Genomic DNA, 19,514 nt, shown 5'->3' with positions numbered 1-19,514 from the left:
CAGCTTTATGCTATAACCCCTCGATACATAGGGAGGTGATTTCATGGCTCCTTCCTTCAGACACGAATCAGACACAGTCCTTTATTATCAAGCTCTGGGTATTAGCCTCCTAGGTAGGAGTTGGAGGTGGAGGTGGAGGATATTAATCCTCAAAGTGTGTGTATGCGTGCGTGCGTGCATGCGTGCGTGCGTGTGTGACAGACACCAAGGCAGAAAGTGTATATGTGGTCTTCAAGAGGCAATACACAGGATGGTAAAGGTGCGGGTGGGGGTCTATCTGCTCGGCTCTGCTCCTGCGGATGATGTATCACGTTGCTGACTGCGTGGCTGCTGCAGTTGCATCAAAGAACAAAGGGATATTTATGTCAAGCTTGACTGATTTATTTTTTATTAATGTCTTACCCACTATTCTTCACATTACCATCAGCATCCGCAGACCGCCATCCCCCAGCCCCCATTATATTAACTCTAAACAGAGCTGGAAAGAACCACGCTTCTTTACATTTGTCTCTCACCCTTCAACAAACCGACAGGCACATTTTTTTTTAATAGAGGGTTCATGGGGGACCCCTCTTTTTTTTTTTTTCCCCCCCAACTAACATGTGCCATGTTTTCTGTCAGAGTAGATGAAGCACACTTTCATTCCCGCTTTCTTCCTCCAAGCTATTTAAAAATCAGGAAAGGTTAATTACTTTAAACACCAGTGGTGTTATTTTAGCTGAAACCGAAATTGGATGGTTTGATATATATAAAAAGAAAAAGAAAAAAAAAAAGCAAGACGTGTGTGAGATCACAAAATGGTTACTAAATAGTTACTTCTACATTGGAATGAGATGCTTTTTAATCCTTTTAAAGGTTTCAAACAAAAAGGCAGCCACTCAAAATAAAAGAAGTCCAAAAACCATTTTCTGTTGAAACTCTTAACTCTCAGCTGTCCTCACCCATGAGTGATGGGTCCATGTGCTGGGGGTCGCTCTAATCCCACTCATGACTCCATTGTGCTCAACGTCGTTAGCCCGTAAAGACCACAAGCATCACAGCCGTGGGTGACTGGCTTCTACAGCCTGGGTCAGTGCAGGGCTTATTCTGAGGATGTAGGAAGTAGGAAAGAGTTATATCCAAGTGGGATTATGAGCAAAATGGGAAAAAGGGATTAGTTTAAAGGTAATTATTCCGACAAAGTGGGAAAACCTCAGAAAACTCCCCGCTGCACAATAATTAATACCTAATTTCAGTATTTTAATCCCACCAACCCTTAATTCTTTTTCAGCTGTGATAATCATGGAGCTGAAATCTTCTGCTGCAGCCTTTTGTCAAGTAATTTAACTAATTTTGAGGTTTTCGGTACCAGTGGGTTGTTTATTAGAACTCTAAGATTAAATCTGTCAAAGTTTTATTTCGGCTGTCGCAACCCCCAAGTGTTTTTGTTGGTAAATTGTTTGTGTGTGGCTTTTTTCTCTTTAACGTGATCGCAGGCAGACCCACTTTCACCTTCACCAATAAGCTCTGCTGCCTTTGAGCTTTGGAAATTCACACCTTTCAAAAGATTGCGCTGTCTGAGTTGTTGATTCTGCATCTCCCTCTTGCGTTTCCATGGCCCTCTTGGCTGCTTCTTTGATTAATGCTCTCTTTGTCTGGCCTTTCAGTTTTAAGAAGTTTGCCAAACTTGTTTTGTTTTGTTTTGTTTTGTTTTGCTGGTGTTTAAAACTCGTTCAAAGCTTGGGATATTTTATAAGCCAACCCTGCCTTAAACTTATCCGCAGCTTTGTCCTTAAAGTGTTTGATATGTCCTGCGGGCATCATAAAGCCATTTGTACAATGTGAGCTTTTTAGGTTCTCCAACGAGTCTAGCTGGAATTACTTTGAGGCTGCAGGAAGTAGGAAAGATGTAGATCCAAGAATTGTTGAGTCAGTAAGAAAGATTGTGGATTTTTACAAAAAAATAAAAAAATTAGATTGAATGAAAAAATGTTAGCTTTTGTTAAATGTTGACTTCCTCACCTCTTTGATTTTAATTAGCTATACCTTTAAGAATTTGTCCATCAAAATTGGCACTACCCATCAAAGTGTCTTAATCTGTGATAACATGTATTTGACACTTTTACTTTGCTGTGCTACAGCACCTTTAAATACAAAAGAGATCATGTATACTGTCAATCTATGGGCCAGTATCAAAACTACCTTTTCTTTTTAATGTTTTACAGAAGGCTAATTTTCTCCTGTGGTGATCCTCAGGGGTTCATTGTGGGTCCTACCCTATTCATTTTTTTTACCATCTTTGGGGAAACATAATCTTCCTTTTTATGACTTCGCAGATGAAATCCAGGTCTATCTGCCAGTTAGAGTTGGCGGCAATAATCCATGGGAACTAGCATTAAAATGATGAAAGCCATTTTGTCTGGAAAGCCCAAATCACTCAACAGTTTTGGCAATCTTGGTTCTTTGAGTTCATTCAGCTACTCTGTTTTCAGAAATCTGGGTGTGATTCTTGACAGTTCTTTCAAAGATGGATAAAGAGATTAGCTTTGCTTTAAGTGTAAAAATCGCTCTGTTTTTTGAAGTTATTGCCAATATTAAGCCGTATTGTTCTTTGAAGCATTTCTAAAACTACTGCAAAAGACTACTGTAATGCTGGTTATTTTTGCATTATTGAAAAACTGTTAGTTTTTTTATTTTTAACATGCTACGGCAACAGTTTCAAATATTGCATGATGTACAAGAAGCAAAAAAATAAAATTGGATTTTTTAAAAATTCTTACCATATATATTTTTTCCCAGTTTTATTGCTTCATTAAGTAGGGAAGTGAAGCATGTCCTTAAGTCAGGAAATGGCTGCAACGAAATTGCTACTGGCCTCAACTGACACTAAGAGCAATTATATATTTCTTTTTCCAAGTAGCTGGAACTGTGACAAACAAGGGCGGAAACATCACATTTTATTTTCCCACTTAAAGAACACAGCACAGAAAGAGGCGAAAAATTAACCTCACGAAACTTTTCAATGTGGGATCATGCTTCTTCTATGGAAGATGGATTCTTTTTCTTACATTTTATTTCGACACATCTACACTATAATATCTGTGGAGGGCGCTGTAAAAACCATGTTTCTACTGTGGTCTTATGCTGCAGGCGGATTAATCCGTGGACAGCTGGGCGTCCATCTGAGAAGCTGTGAGGTCCAGGAAACTGACTCTGAAAAAAATTGAAATTGTGTTTGAGCGTCACTTACACAAACAGGCTATGTTGCACCTTCCTCCATGTTTGAGCTAAGGTGTGGGTGTTGCTGTTTTTTTTTTTTCTTTTTTAGCTTTCTGTTTCTGGTGAACATTTTTCCCACATCAGGGACACTTGCCCAATGATGGCAGAAGTGATGCCTCAAAGAAGCAAAATGTTACTTTGGTTCTGAGCTGCATTTCTAATTGAAAGGAAAAAAATCAATTCAAAAATACTTTATCAATCCTGTCCTTAAAAGGGAACAACATTTTACACAGTGACTATTGTGTATAATATGGGGGAATGTTGACTTTGCAGAATTATTTAGATCAGCTTCATCAGAGGGTTTCAAGCTGGGCAGCCAATTTAAGGTCGAGCCACCGCATCTCAGCTAAATGTGTACATAGATCTGAAATATCAGCGTCGTCGAAACAGTGACTAACTTCAGTGTCAAAGCCATTGAGTATTTAGCTGTATCATAGCTAATTTCCATGTCTAAACTTAACCAATTAGTGTGTAGTACTGAAATTAGTTGCAAACTGTGAATTAGAAACAAGCTAGAAAAAAACTACCAGAAAACATTTTTAGTAACCATGCAAAAATACCAATAAACATATAAAAATCAATTTAGTAATCATTAAAATCTTACTATACCAAAAGCACCATATGACCTCTTTAACATCTTGTAAGACAAATGATGTATAAATTATTGCCAGTTTTGTATGACATAAAACAAATCTATATTTTCATTGCAATAAATCTACTCAAGGAATTATTATAGCGTTTATTAAAAGCCAGCTTAATAAATCTTCAGAGAACCTCATATTGTCTGGCTTCATGAATTAGTTATTGTTTCTCCATTTGGCTTAATTGTGTGCTTAAAGCAAAAAAAAAAGAAAAAATGGCTGCTATGCATGTGTGTCGCAGAAATACTTACACTGAACTTGCACACAATAAGTACACATTAGACGTAAGTGGCATCAAAAAGGCAAGCATTGTCGAACAAATCAAACCAAAAAGAGGGGGGGGGGGGGGTTGTGCTCTCAAATGCGTTACAGTCTGGGAGATGGAGCGTGGTGTTCTGTAACGGCACTGTGTTTAGGCAGAGGTGGTGTGTTCAAATGCATTACGGATAAGAGAGATGGGGGGGTTCCTGCAGCTAAATCCATTACAGCGACTGTGAAGTTGAGCGAGTGCAACATTTCCAAACACATTATGCTGCAGCGGCAACGGCATGCTTAAACAGAGTGTCGATGGAGACCGGAGAGAGAAGAGGTCAAGAAGGTTTCTGTTTTATTTCTGCGAGGTGTGTACACTTTGTGTGACAACTGAGTGCTGACTGAGTTTTGACATCGGCTCAGTCTGAGCACACAAACTTCCCATTGATTCTTTTCGTCTCCAAACACCCTTTGAGAGTTTATTGGCATATAAATTGCCACAAAGTGACAAACATACACATGAAAATCTGCATTAAGGAACATATGGATAAAGACAACTGGTATGCATGCATTTGGTTTTCTGGCTTATTTTGAACTTGAAGCGTCCAAAAGAACCCAACTTGTTGGATTACAGTCAGAACTACCCCTTTGACCCCACCGATAAAGCCCCGTCATGAAAAATTAAGCTCACATCTTGCAAAACACTTGAAGACATTGCCCCGCTTCCAGCCCCCACGCAACATCCCAGCCTCTTCTTGGCACTGTGTCCAGTGCAATTAACCTTACAAGCAGGCTCTTTTCATGTGGCAAGTCCAAGGCAGCAGGGGAACCTCATCCTTTTCGGGGTTTTTTTTTTTTTTTTTTTTGTACTTGGCAACAGAACACCTTTAACGATGTAAGAAAAACACAAAAATGCCCTCTTCCTCTCCTCTGCTCTTCTGGCAGCTCTCAGGTTCAATCTATTCAATTAGCCAGGTTGACTTTGCATGGGTAATTAAGTCCTCATTCTTGACGAGCCGTCTGACTTCTTCAAGCCTCTTACCGTAGGCTTACAGCCCCTCAGGGGCCACCAGCCAGACGGATTGTTGTCCAGCTGGAATGGGATTAGCAGCGCGCCAGGGGCCCGAGGCCCACAGTCCCTGTGGCTTTGTTTGAATCTGAAGTGTCGACGTGGAAAGGGGTGAAGCAGAGACAGAGGATTGAAGTAATCCCCTCCTCTTCAAGACTGCTTCCCGGAGGAGCAAAGCACTAGTTAGCCACTGAGGACTGGTGACCACCAACCACTACCAGAGCCAATGTTTACCAGTCAGATCTTGGCAGGTAGAAGGCTAAAGAAGAGACTTCTCCACCCATTACAGTAATGAATATATATTCCAAAGGGTAATGCTGAAAACATGTTTTTCTTTAGCCAAGCGGAAATCATTAGTGTTGTCTGTAGGATTAAAGGCTTCCTGCGGGGTTGCAGCAGGTTGGAAAACAAAGCCAGTACACTGGGGCCTCTTTAATCAATTATAAAAAAATTTTGTTTAAAGAATTAAATCATTATGATGCTATACATCAGAATTTTTGCATGTTTTGGCTCCTTGCAACCCCAAACTACAACCCAACATCTTTAGCATATCTTTGGATTTTCTGCGACATACCAAAGGAAAGCAGTGCGGCATTACAAAGTGGAAGAACATAATGCACGATTTGCTAAAGTGTTAACAAATACAAATCTGAGAAGTGTTGACTTTGCATTCAGCTCTCTTTGCATATTGAAGTCAGTTCAGCTGTGTGTAATCTGATCTCAGGATAAACAGTGTTGTTCTCCGAGGGCCTCGGAGGTCTGCTAAAGACCGTTTGTGAAACGCATATAAAAGTTTGAATCACGTTCCAGGAAAGCACATTTAATGTGATTGGACATCCCAGTTAAAGCTCAGCAGCGAGAGAAATTGAGAATCTGTGAAAATAACTTTGAAAACACATTGCTCACAGGTGCTCAGCAGAAATTTTAGTATCCCAAAATATTTATTTAGGGCACCACCTTCAGGTGGAATGAACAGTAATGCATGACACATTTCAAGTATAATTTTCCTTCCACTACACAATCATGGGTAACTTTGTGTTTGCCTGTCATATATAATCCCTTTATAATACATTTACACTGTTTGTGGTTGTAGCAAGACCATGTAGTAAAACTACTATAAATACTTCTGCAAAACACTGCACAAGCAAAAGGATATAAATGGATTTAAACATGTGTAACCTGCAGAGTTGGTAGACACGTCCGTACTGTTCCAGCTTTGTGATTGTAGAGTCTAGGTACAGACAGGAATATGATTCAGAGGGAGGGCCTTTTTTCACGAACATCACTCTTCGTCTTGTGATGCACAATTTTCCTACATAGTTCTCCTGACAAGTGTTATTTTAAGGTAATCCCGGTTATAGATCCAAAAGTCACGCTAATCACGAAAAGCTTAGCTGCTGGGGCTAAACTTGTCAAATTCATAAAACCTTGCAACAAAGAACATATTGACAGATATGTAAAAAAAAAAAAAAAAAATTAAAGGATTACGGGGAAGGAAAGATTTGGATTTCATGAGGGCTAGTCACTGCAAAAATTCATTTTGACAAGTTCACACCGGCATGTTGAAGTGTTAATGTCAATGCAGATCTCTAATAGTTAGCCAATTTGTACTACTTTGGGAGTTTTAATTTGGCTCTTAGACGAAATATTGCTGAGACTATGAATGCACTGCCAGGGTCAAAGTCCCAGTGGTTGTAAACCGTCCTGCCTCACGCTGCACCTGTGCTCGTGAGTCAGCCTCAGCGCTGGGCCAATACCAACAGGCTGTCTTTCATCACAGTATGACAGAAGCACACGAGATTAGAGCAGAATCCACCCAAAACAATCACACTGTGCTTGGGGATAATCCCGAGCCCAAACATCAGAGGGGAACAGGAGGACACTGCTCCATGGACCATTCAACAAGAATCCACCCTGAAGGAAAACAACAGTGCTACGCGCTGCTATTGTGTGACCTGGCTGGCACTGGAAAAACAGGATGCGATGAGTTTCTGTGCCCACGGTGACTGGTGAACCATGGCAGCGCCCGCCTGGAAAACTGGTGATACTTCTGGAAGGGAAACGGTTTTGCTCCAATCGTTCATTTTTATGTCGGCATAAAAGTTTTTGTCTGTTGTTCCATTTTGAGACAGACAAGAATATTAAAAAGAAAAAAAATAAATAATGGGCAAATGTACAGTTTCAATCAAAAGTTTTTATGTACCCACCATGGCCATGGATGTCCTGTTAACTTAAATTTAATTCAGACAGTTTGTATTTGACGAATTTAAAGACTTGGTTACACCCTCACATCAAATATATGGAAAAACAATGATATGATTATGACTCGTATAGGACGTTACCATTGGACCACACCTTTTTGTAGCCACTAACAAGATTCTGGCATAATTCTTGCTGGATCCTGAACCACTACTGGTAGTTTATTTAAATCAAATTAGAGAAAAGTCAAAAATGAATAAAAAAAGTGTGCGCCAAATTCTTGTTTTTAAGAATTTATTCAAGATGTTTCGTGTATATTTAACACTAGAAAAAGATAAACTTTCGACTGGCATTGTATCTACTGCATGGCAAAAAAACACTTTGAAAAGAGCCTTGCTTTAAGGTACGTTTAAAATTTGTAGCTGGGGTAAGACGAAAGCTTTTTTTTTTGTTCTCTTAAATTTGAACAGTACCTCTATTCAAAGCTCAGGTGACTGATGTGGTTTATTTTGCTGTCAGTGCTTTACATCTTGTTTTACAGTCATCACAAAGGCTCAAGTTCAAAGACGTGACACAATGCCAGAGCATATGCAACGCAGCTTTTTGTGAAACGTAATATATCAGTATCATCTTAAACCTTTGTCTTTATTGCAGACATCCACCTGTGTACACGGTTATGAAAGCAACGGCTTGTTATACAGCCTGAACTTATACGACATGAGGCTTTCGCCATTTCTCACCAGCAAGACCGGGGGCTGTTTTTAAAGCTGTTGTACTTGCGTCGGTACTTTTGAGACTCTAGGAGTGACCTGTCGGAGACTGAAGACTGGGAATGAGACTGATCCCTTGCCAGACAGACTCGGCTGGGGGCCACCATTCATTTGAGTCTTCCAGAGAGTCTCCACGCCCAGAAACCCTCCACCATCCTCCTTCTGTCCGCCCTCCCTGTGTTCACTTCCAGACATGCAGAGATTGCAGAATTTCCACAGAACTGTCCAAGCAGAGCTGCCTGTGTTGCAATCCATGGATATTGGTTTCCTTTAGCATTATCGGCCCTTTAACAGGTAACAGACAGGCTGTGACATTGAACACTGAAGCAAAACTACAAGCCAGTGTTTGGCTTCCGATTTGACTTTGCCCCCTACCTTCTCTCTCTAACTCGCCAAATGTAAAGCTGTTAAAGCTTAATGCCTGAGCTCGCGGCCCCAGATGGACTCCGTAACGCCAGGCGGATAGAGCACGCAAACGACACGCCAACTTATTTACTTCAACAAGGCTTACTGTACACATACAAACCACTGACATTTAAATGCCTCTTCACTTCATTCTCTCCTCTTCTGGTCTGGATGGGAAATGTCCTTGTGGTCACTCTCACAGCATTCAAGATGGTCATTTTTTTCCCCCTAAAGCATTCTTTGAAGACATTTATTACAAGACTGTAAAGAGTAATGGGGTGTTCCATTTGCCATAATGAAACCTAACCACCCTGAAGATAGTTCATTGAATCCGTCTGTCCATCTGTTTAACAGTCCGAGTTGAGCCACAGAGCGGAAATCTCAGTGACTTGCCAGAGAGCAGTTGAAAGAAGGTGTTCTTTTACATCTTAAAGGATTAACCAGTTTGCATGATGAGATTAGCGGTAACTTTCATAAGTTGATGTGAATCCTTTACTTTTTATTTTTTTTGCACACTAATGGTTAAATTGTAAACATGAAGAATTTTGCTATTTGGGGGTTCGCTTAGCGTGGTTCCCTTTCTATTTTAGCTCAAAATGCCAAAAGTATCTGTTGCATATTTTGATAAGTGAGTCAATGAAAATTGTTTTCAGTTTTGCTTAAAAAAAAAACAATTTACTGCACGCTGTGTTTCTCCAAGCCCAACTGTAACAGTCAATATAAGTGCCAAACCAGATGAATAATTTTTGATTGCTAATGCAAAGACTGCTTTTTAGACAAAAGTGGAAACAAACTAATATTAGAATACAAACTGGAATAGAATAAATGAAGCACACATACATATTCCCACATAGTTGCACCAAAACAGTGAGACTAATTATATTTGTGCTCATACCCTAAAGGAACGTCAAATATTTGCTTTTACCATCTTTAAGAAAATCTGGATGATTAGAGCTTAGCTAAAACTATTTGTCATGAAGTAATTTTGTCTCCTCTTTTTTGAACCACATTGAATCCAGAAACCAGGTCAAAACTTCACATAATCTAGATTTTATGCTGTATGTCCACTTTGACATTAATCACAGCTTGACATGTTTTGTAGTTGAGTTTGAGCTGCTTTGTTTTCTGAGATTGCTGCTCAAGAATTTATTTTATGTTATTTTTTTACTGTAGCCGATAGCTGGGTGATTTGTCTGAGAGTCTTGGATCATTATCTTCCCCCATAAATGCAAATCTTCCTACAATAAACAACATGCTGCCTTCATTTCAATATCAATGTGCATCAAGGTCTGCATGAAAAAGTTACTTTGCATTACAGTTTGAAACCAAGTTTTTTTTTTTCTTCATTTGAGGAAGTAAGACTGTGTGATATCCGCCAAGCAAGTGTGAAAGATAATTGGTCACTGAGGAGCTACTTTGATGGAGTCGTTTAGCTGCAGCACTTTGCATTTCATCACTTCTTGCTGTCAATTATAGTTGACTTACAAGGGACAGGGAATGTAAAGCATCAATTTGTAGGTGGGTGATTACACTAGGGAGGAGATGGTAGGACATATCATTCATTTAACATGGCTGCTTGTCCTTCAGTTATCCCTTGTTGGAGTGCAGTGAGTCATTTCATTCGTTTAGTTCATCTCTCAGGTGCAAAGAGAGTTTGGCAGAAACGCGCACAGCGCCATGCAAAAGTGCTCAAATCCAAGAAACTTCACTCATTTTCTGATGCTGCAAACCCTTAAGTTTAAATAAGATGTTACTGGGATTAGATATGACGGATCAGTCCCAAGTAACTCATATGTATTGTGTGTAACAAAATCAACACTGTGTTTTTAAGATATCCAAGTGGGTAAATATGTTTTACTGGTACTGAACATTTATTGGAATACATTTGTCTAGGTCAATGTTTCCTTTTTGCTCCAAAGAAAGAAAAACACAAATGGATTCCTAGATGTGTTGAATTTGGGACAGAAAGGACAATGGCACAGGTGAGCTGGTTCTGTCTTTCTTCATCTGTTCCTGGCTCTTGGTTATCCTCATCTGCTCCCTCTTCTGAGTTTCCCGCCCCCCATCTCTCCTGCCTGGCTCACTTGAGTCTCATCTTCTGAAATATCTATGTCTGAATCCCACTCAATTATTCTTTTAAGGATTCTTACTGCCTCTGTCAGAGAGCTGTCCACTAGAAAAAATGAAAGGCATTGATATGTTGGCTTGCATTTCTTTATCCTTATTTAAACAGGCATAAGACCACATTTTAAACAAAAGAGTAAGCATAACCGTCTTTATGAATGCGGATTCTGTTAGAACCACTTCAGAAAACCTGCACTTTTGTACAGGTGGGACACATCCCTCAACAGACCTGTTGGGAGTCTCTGTTTAAACAGATGGTTTGTATTTACACAAAGCCCTACATAATTGCCACGGAGCTCGCAGAATAGAAGGACTTTTTATGCCTCGTAATAAATGGACAGCATGGGATTGTTTTGTTCTTAGGAGTAGGCTGCGTTAAAAATAAAGAGCTGAGGTGACAGACGTGAACCTCTTCCCCCACACAAAGGTAGCACGGGGTTTCCCCAAGTTTGCCTTCTGCGGCCTGATAACTTTGAACTGTCAATATTCTGCTAATGGCTTTGGGAGGAGGCAAAGACAATAAATACTGACGGGTAATTACGGTTGAAAGGGCAAAAACTGGGGGCCATAACTCTATTTTAGGTTCACGGTTTTAATCTCTAAAGAAAACAAAGTTCTAAGTAATGAGAGGTGGAATTTCAAGGCGCTAGAAACTTTAGAAGGACTCCCATTTTTTTTTTTGTTCTCTTGATAGAATACTGAAGATGTTTTTGTTTTGGTCTGGGATGGTTTTTCTGCTCACGCAGAAATGAAGCCATCCAAGGGAAATTCAGTCGGCGAAACGATCCTCCTTTTTGTTAAAAGTAGATTTGTGCGAAGAAATCAAAACCAGACACGTTATAAAGCTTTTACGGGAATCATATGATAGTGATTAATGTTGTTGGGGTTTTTTTGTGTTTTTTTTTTCAGTAAAGCAAATCTCATTCATCTTGGGCTTATTTCTTTCTGGAAACAGGGATTTGTTGTGCTTTTTCATGCAACACATTTGTTACCCTTCAAATTAAGAAGTGGAGCATTTCCTACTATTCTGTCGGCGAGAGATATGAATTAAATCGGCTACAATGAGTGGAAACAGCTAATGATTATTTGCTGAATGCGGTGACATTGTTTTGCATAACTCCTGCACAGTGTGCTCGTATTTCTCTAGGACTTAAATTTTACTTAATTAAACTCGGCGAGTGTGATGGTGTTGCAGGAAATTAAATATTCATTTGTTGCACAGCGCTGCACAACACTAAGGAATAATTAAATTATGAGTAATGTGCGTTGGCCAGCCTTTAAAAGATAACGTGATTGATGTAAAATCCGCAGAGACGCGGTTGTTGCATTTTAAATTACAGCTCTGTGTAAAATGAAAGCTGCATTCATTATGGAAGCAAAAACATTGTCGCAGACAAAAACCCCTTTACTAAACATAATCTATTGGTTTAATTCATTATGTTTTACGCAGATGCAACTGGTAAAAAAAAAAAAAAAAGAAGAAAACCAACTCTCACTGGATTCCCACACATTCACCCTGTGGTATCAGTGTCTGTATCTGTCCATCTGTCCCTCCCCACCTCTCCTTATTTAACACACATTTTCTTGGAAGCGAATGTGAGCCATATTAAATCTGACTCCTCGGCTGCGCAGTAATGCGAGCACCAGCGGTTAGTTTTATATGATTCACAAGCGTGTAAATATTTAATAGAGAAGCGGCATGGAGTGCTGTGTCACTGTTCCTGCGCCGTCAACCCCGCAGATGTAGAGCGAGTAAATACGGAGAGGATTTCTCCCCGACAGAGGAAATTCATGGAGCAGCTGAAAAATACATGTACAGTACGGTGGTTATTTTTCTTCACAGACAACGTCATGCGTGATTATACAAGCTGTTTGTGGCTGCTAGATGTGGAAAGTTGACATTTACCCTAAGCTCAGTTGAGCAAGGTAATCCCAAATTTATGTAAACTGACCTTTTATGATAAGTGGTATCAATAAGTATTGCCATCTTGCATCTCACACAAGCTAGCAATACCTATGGACATTTTTTAAATTTATTTTATTTACATTTTATATATAGGATAAAGATAACCTAAATAAATACAAAAAAATGTATTTCAGTTGATCGGGGGGAACTATCCAAACTGACCTGACCCTATGTGGAAAAGTAATGTCTGCCCTAAAGGGCTACACTTAAAAATAATCACTGAAATCAACAGTTTGTAATAACTGGGAAAGAGTATTTGCAGTCAGCACTGAGGAATTTGATCTCCAGAAATCTTTTTAATTCAGCCATGTTTGGGCGTTCTCAAGTCTGAATGATGTGTTAAATGTGATACTATTTTAATTACATTTAAGTAAAGACTATGGCTAGGCCACTCCAACACTCGTTGGTATGTCCTTTTTTTGAGTCATTAGCCTTGCTATTGTGCTTTGGATCATTTTACAAACTTTGGCCACTGACTCGGACTCTCCCATGGAGACCATTTTTCCAAGTTTCGCTCTTATTGTTAAATCTTTAGGACCGACCTAAACGGAGACCTTTGAGGTCTCCAATGCTTTAGATGCTTTCTGCGTTCCTCTGTGATCTCCTGGTTGAATCTCTTACGTGTTGTTGGAGTATTGTGGTTGACTGACCTCTCCTTGAAGAGTTCACCACTGCTGTTTGTTTCCTCCAGTTGTGAATTATGACTCTTGCTTTGGTTTTCTGCTGCTAAAAAGTCTTAGAAATGGTTTTGTAAGCCGTTCTAGACTGATAGATGCCAATATTCGCTTAGCCAAAAGGGAGGTTATATTTAAATTACCTGTGATATCTGAAGGTCGGGTACCAATTATGGCTGGGTTTGGTTTGTAAAATTGAGCAAGGGGTGGCAATTATGTTTTCTCAATGGGCCAGGCCAATTTAGATAGCTTTTTCCCCTTAATGAATGGAATCATCATTGAAATATTGCTTTTTGTATTTACTCAGGTTCTCCTTCTCTGATGTTAAATTGATCTGATAATCTGAAAGCCTCTGATGCCAATAATAGTTTGCAGTGCATCAAATATGAAATAATGCTTTTTTTCTGTCTAATTTATGCTACGACTGAAATGGAACTTCATAAAATAATCAACCAATAAGAATGTTTTTATTATTATTATTATTATTATTATTATTATTATTATTTATTTCACCCTTCTTTTGAAGGGTGGGTTCATTAGGAATTCACATGTTAATGACATTATTGCCTTTAATGATGATAGGTTTTGTGATAATTTTGTGATGCATAAATGAACATAGAGACATGAAATAACAATTTAAAAAACTGAGGTGAATCAATCTTTGGAATAATGTTATTCCAAAGATTGATATACAACATGATGACTACACAAATTAAAAGGTCATTACAATTCATATGAAACTTTTTTGGGGAAAAAAATCCTTTAACCTAATCTCAACAGGCACGGCTCTAATAAAGGTTTAGCTATACTGCCTTTTTACTGCTGCTCTTCAACAAATTCCTACCTCCTAATTGGGTTGGTTTTTAACTTTAAGCAATCTACCAGAGAAGGTAATGCTCTGATCTGTCAGAAGCCACATCCACTTTGACTGTGTATATATCAGAAGAAGGGGTGAGGGAGTGCAGATTTCTAAAACACATATAAGCTCCCTGATTTAACAATATAGGAAGAATAATGAGCCTCTCCTGTGTTGTCTCTGCTGAACCGCATACTTAAGTCCTCCCCCAGTAAACCCTCATTCACAAACAGTGTGCTTAACATTTACATACATATGCAATTTAAAGGGATCCTTTTTGTTTTGGATTAGTCTACTCCCCTCTTGCCTCAAGGGATTCTATTGGTCCTTTCCGCTTCACTGATGCTTCATGATGAGCTTCCTTTGGGCTTAAGCAAGACTGTCATCCCACAGTTGAGAGTTGCTCAGTCATTCTTTTGCAATGTTGTATTTGTATGGTCACGTCTACAACGTCGCAATTTACTTCCGAAGAAGAGATTGTTGCGCTTGGGCTTTAGCAATATGTTGCTCAACAAGTCCTGACGACACACCGATAAGGAAATGACTCTTCTTCCCTCAAATAAGCGTCAGAAGATCCCAAGAGGAAACGGACTGTATGAATCACAGCGACATTTGGTTGAAATTTCCTTGCTTCTCTTCATTGCGTTCTGATCAGTTGAGCGGCGTCGTCATCAGACGAGTAAGTCGAACGCATCTTGGTGGGCCAAGGCTCCGTGGGTAACTTATGTCATCAGAAGATGGATGGAACTGCAACAATACTCCCAACAACTTCCCGTCATTCATCCCTCTGTCAGGAAAGCAGATGTTACAACTGTGTAACGCTTTCTTTCCCATGTGGTTCCACTTTTGTTTATTTATGCTCTCATTCACATCCTTCTCTTGAGTGGATACTGAAACTGGATGTGCACACATCAAGCCAGGACTTTGCGTGTGTAGGTGGAGGGCTTTTGCTAAGATTGCCCAAGCTTTGTCATGCACATGACAGGGTTGCTTGACCCTATTGTAAACCTGCAGGCTGACCTGCTGACCTTTTTAGAAATCATGAAATGGGGGGGGGGTAAGCTTCCCATTTAGCTTCCCATTTCCCTCTACCAGAGTTTCTGACTCTTCTGGGCTAGAAGAAACATTGTTAATGAGCTCCAAAATGGATTTTTAATGACACTATTGCTTTATTTGAATAGTAAGAGTGGACAAAGAGCAAGCAAGTGCAAATACAGGTGTTTGTGACATGAATGGGCAGATGGCAGCAAATTTTAGAAAAGAGGTCAGCATGTCACAAAACTTGGGATTCATTTGCCAGTGTTTGGATATTTCTCTCTCAAAATCATTTCAGTTTCCTAAAATTGTAGGAAAATTAAAAATCTTTGATTGTAATGGAGGTAAACTTTTATCTTCAACTTTAAAATACATGATATAAAATGGGATCCTGTGTGTTTTTTAACTTGTCACAACTAAGTATAAGACATCTCTGATATTCACAGATCACTCCATTGAAAGAAATCAATATTTGCTCTTTTTTTCCCCAAAGCGCCACATATGCTAACACAACTTCTCAACATTATTTTCCACTTTTTATTCAACTACCATGTCTCGATTAAAATTGAAGTGAGCCTTTTGATTTTAAACAATCTGCTGTTTTGCCAAAACTTACTGTATAGAATACATTAACATAGTTTGCTTAAGTCTTCGAAAATAAAGAACATGAATAAAAAACATTTTACTTGACTTTTTGTAACTACATAGCAATCTCTTCCTCAATAATGTCATTAACATGTGAATTCCTAATGAACCCACTCTTATGCTAATATTTTGTAAGCTAAGTTGCACCTACACACATAAGGAAATGGTCCTAAGCCATAACTCCTAATAAATGCCACTGAGCTTCCTGTGTCCACCTACTTGTCTCTTCCACTCTAGTTTCCTTTGCTGAGCAAGGGGCTGCTGTGTGCGACCCCAGTTCACATGCGACAGGATGTAATGTTAGGGAACAGGAAGTGAGCAGGAAGAGAAACTCCCTCACCGTCACGGAAATGATGGTTGCCCATACCTTGAACTTCATGTGTCCTTTACGAAGGCAGCGCTTTACAAATGATGTGTTCGCAGGAATATGGGGTCAGTTAGGAAGTGAGCCGGGTGGTCTGCAGCCAAGTGCTAAAAAAGGTCAAAGGCCAATCAGGGCGAAGCGCAGGGTGGAATATTTCCGATGTTCTTCATAAGACGGACATCAGGAGTTGTGTTACCGTAATCGTTTTCCTCAACACGCATAAGGAGAGTATTACCAGCATACAGGATGAAGACACACCATCATATCAGTAACAGCACATTGACACCGGCCACACACCCAGACCCCTCTGACGCCTGTCCACCATTCGCTTCGTCCCCACAAGCCGAGTGTCTCATGTCCTCCTCTATTTTTACCATCTGGCGCTGAAAGCCTCTGGAAGCTCCTTGTCAATGGGCATCCCATTCCACTGCCAACAGTGTGTCACCATTTATTAAGTCATCATTACTCAAGGCTGCTCCAGCTGCCGAGGTGCCAATGGCTGTCGCAAATAGATCGGCAGCGATAGGCCAGGCTGTTGCTGCGCTCCCCTGAAGGGTGACCCGCTCGGGCATGCTCCAGCACATCTCTCCGCCAGCGAAGATCGACGCCGGTAGCCAGGCTGGCGTTGGTACGGCTAATGCAGACAAATGGAAGCGGGGTCATGGATCAGGGCAGAGGAGAGAGACAGAGGTCTGCAGCGATGCGCTGAGTGAGAGAGTGCTTTCACGCGTCTGTCCGCACCTCTTTTTGTTTTGGGTAAACAACAAAAAAGGTTGTTTAGACTAAAAGGGTGATGAAACACGAGGCTGGGGAGGCTGAGGTTTAGGAAGTGAAGGCACAATGGAAGGCATGGCTGCATGCAAATGCACACATGGAAATTTACTTAGATCAGTCTAAATAGAGAAGGAAGCAAACATTTGAATATTTAAGCATAACAGTTGATCAGAATTGATCCAAAAATGTATCTGTACCTGTCTTCCTCCTTCTTCTCAAAAATAATTAGCAAAACTGTATTCAAAAGTACAATGATATTTTAAAAAGTAATTTTTATACTTCTAATTTTGCAATAAAACAATAAAAGGATTGTCCTGTTTTTGGCAATAATTCAAGTAAAACAAATCCTTTATTTTAACAGACATTTTAAATGGATAGATAGGATGAATTGGCATTGTTTGAAATGAATGCTCAGCTTTTTATCTGTTTGCCATTTTCTACTTTTAGGTTTTTGGCCATCTTAACTTCATGGGGAAAAAAAATCATACAACATTTTCCTGTTTTGTCCACTTAAATGTTTCAGATCATCAAACACATTTTAATATTAGTCAGCTTTTCAAATGATGACTTAATTTAAAGGGTAAGAAAAATCTTTTGCAAACTAACATGGCCCTAAATCATGAATTAATTGTGATTCACCTTGATTATTTTTGGTTCAATTCTACAGAGTGGATTACTACAGATCTGTAGAATGAAGAAATTGCTTGAAAAGAACATTACAAGACAACATCTTGTCACCAACATCTTCTAATTGGGAGAGGGTCGAATCACTGTAACAACCTTTATCCACAAATGGAGAAAACATGAACCAGATGTGAACCTTCCCAGGACTGGCAGGGCTCCCAACATTACGCAAGAGCATATCAACAAATCCTCCGAGTCATAAAACAACATCCAAACACCTGCAGGCCCCAAATGCCTCAGTTAAGATTAGAATTTAATAAGAAGGAAAGCAGGTAAAAGTAGCATCCGTTGGAGAGCTCTAAGGTGAAAAGCACTGTTGAGCAGAAAGAACGCAAAGACCCACCTTACACTTACAAAAGATCTTATTAATGGGCCAAGGCTTTTTGAATTTTTCTCTGTGGACTCTCAAGGAGAATCTGAAAAGTTTCAGAAGTTGTATGCCATTATGTCTGGCATAAAACTAACACAGCCTTTTTTTTACAAAAACGGCATCATAACATAGTCAAACCTGGTGTAATGGCATGGGGATGCTTCAGAACCTGACCAACCTGCTGTAATGTATCTAAAAAATATATTCTACTTTCTGCAAGAAAATATTGAGAGAGGATGTCTGCGAATCAGTGCCATGACTTTAATCTGAAGCATATATGGGTTTTGCAGCAGGTCTTTGATCCAAAGTACACCAGACAACAAAGCCCATTTCTTAATAGCTAAGAAAAATAAGATAATGTTTAAGGGAGGCTGAAATTAAAACTATTATGTAAAATTAGCCAAATTTTTTCCACATCAATGTCTAAGCCTGATTGACAGCTATTTCCAACACTCGATGGTAGTTGTTACCTCCAAGGGTGGCATGACCAGATTTAGTGGTCAATTACTTTTTTCACAACAGGAAAGGTTGGTTTTGATAGCTTTTTCCCTTGTAAAAAACAGCTTTTTTATTTGCTGAGGTTACCTTATCTCATTAAAATTTTTGTGGGGCCCAATTTGTGGAGTTTTCACACTGTTGACTGTAAAACAGAGTTTCCCCCCCAATATAATCAACAGTTAAGATATGCATAACATTTAAACATTTTGAAGACTGTCTACATCATTTGTGCAAATTCTAGCAATAAAACAAAACTTTTATGTAGAGTGTTATGGTTTTAGGTAGAAAACGCCTTTTGTACAGACATAAAATTATCAAAACGGTGATAGATCTTGAAATAGGAGCCTAATAAAACTAACTAAACAAAGAGTTACTCTATGCAAATAGCAGCCATTTAAATATAATCTTATTAAACTATGCAGAACAGTCTATTTTAAGAAACAAATCAGATTAAAATCACAAATCTAAACTGCTTTCAAAGTCTGCACCCCAAAACACTACCGAAAATTCGGGCAGAAATGCGATCTATAAACAATCAATGACAGACTCAAAAATGTGAAATCAGATACGCTTTATGTTACAGCAGCAATAGTTTCAAAACACGCAACGTGCATGGAAGAGCAGGGATATGCGGGCGCCCTGATGTCACATAGTTGCTTACAATACACCACTAAGCCCAGTTCTCGGGTTGTTTTCCTTTACTATCTTGATGTGTCTGGGTTGACACATCAGCACTCCTGTTTATCAAAGCTTTTATCACCTCACCGCTGCCTAGTCAGCCCTTTGAGGAAGCAGGAGGTGCCCTCGCACACACACACACACACACACACACACACACACACACACACACACACACACACACACACACACACACACACACACACCCCCACACACACACACACGCACACACACTGCAACCTGTAGGGGCTG

Source organism: Poecilia reticulata, linkage group LG23, assembly GCF_000633615.1.
Source record: "Poecilia reticulata strain Guanapo linkage group LG23, Guppy_female_1.0+MT, whole genome shotgun sequence".
Taxonomy (NCBI): domain Eukaryota; kingdom Metazoa; phylum Chordata; class Actinopteri; order Cyprinodontiformes; family Poeciliidae; genus Poecilia; species Poecilia reticulata.
The sequence above is the reverse complement of the archived record's forward strand: the minus strand, read 5'-3'. Positions refer to the sequence as shown.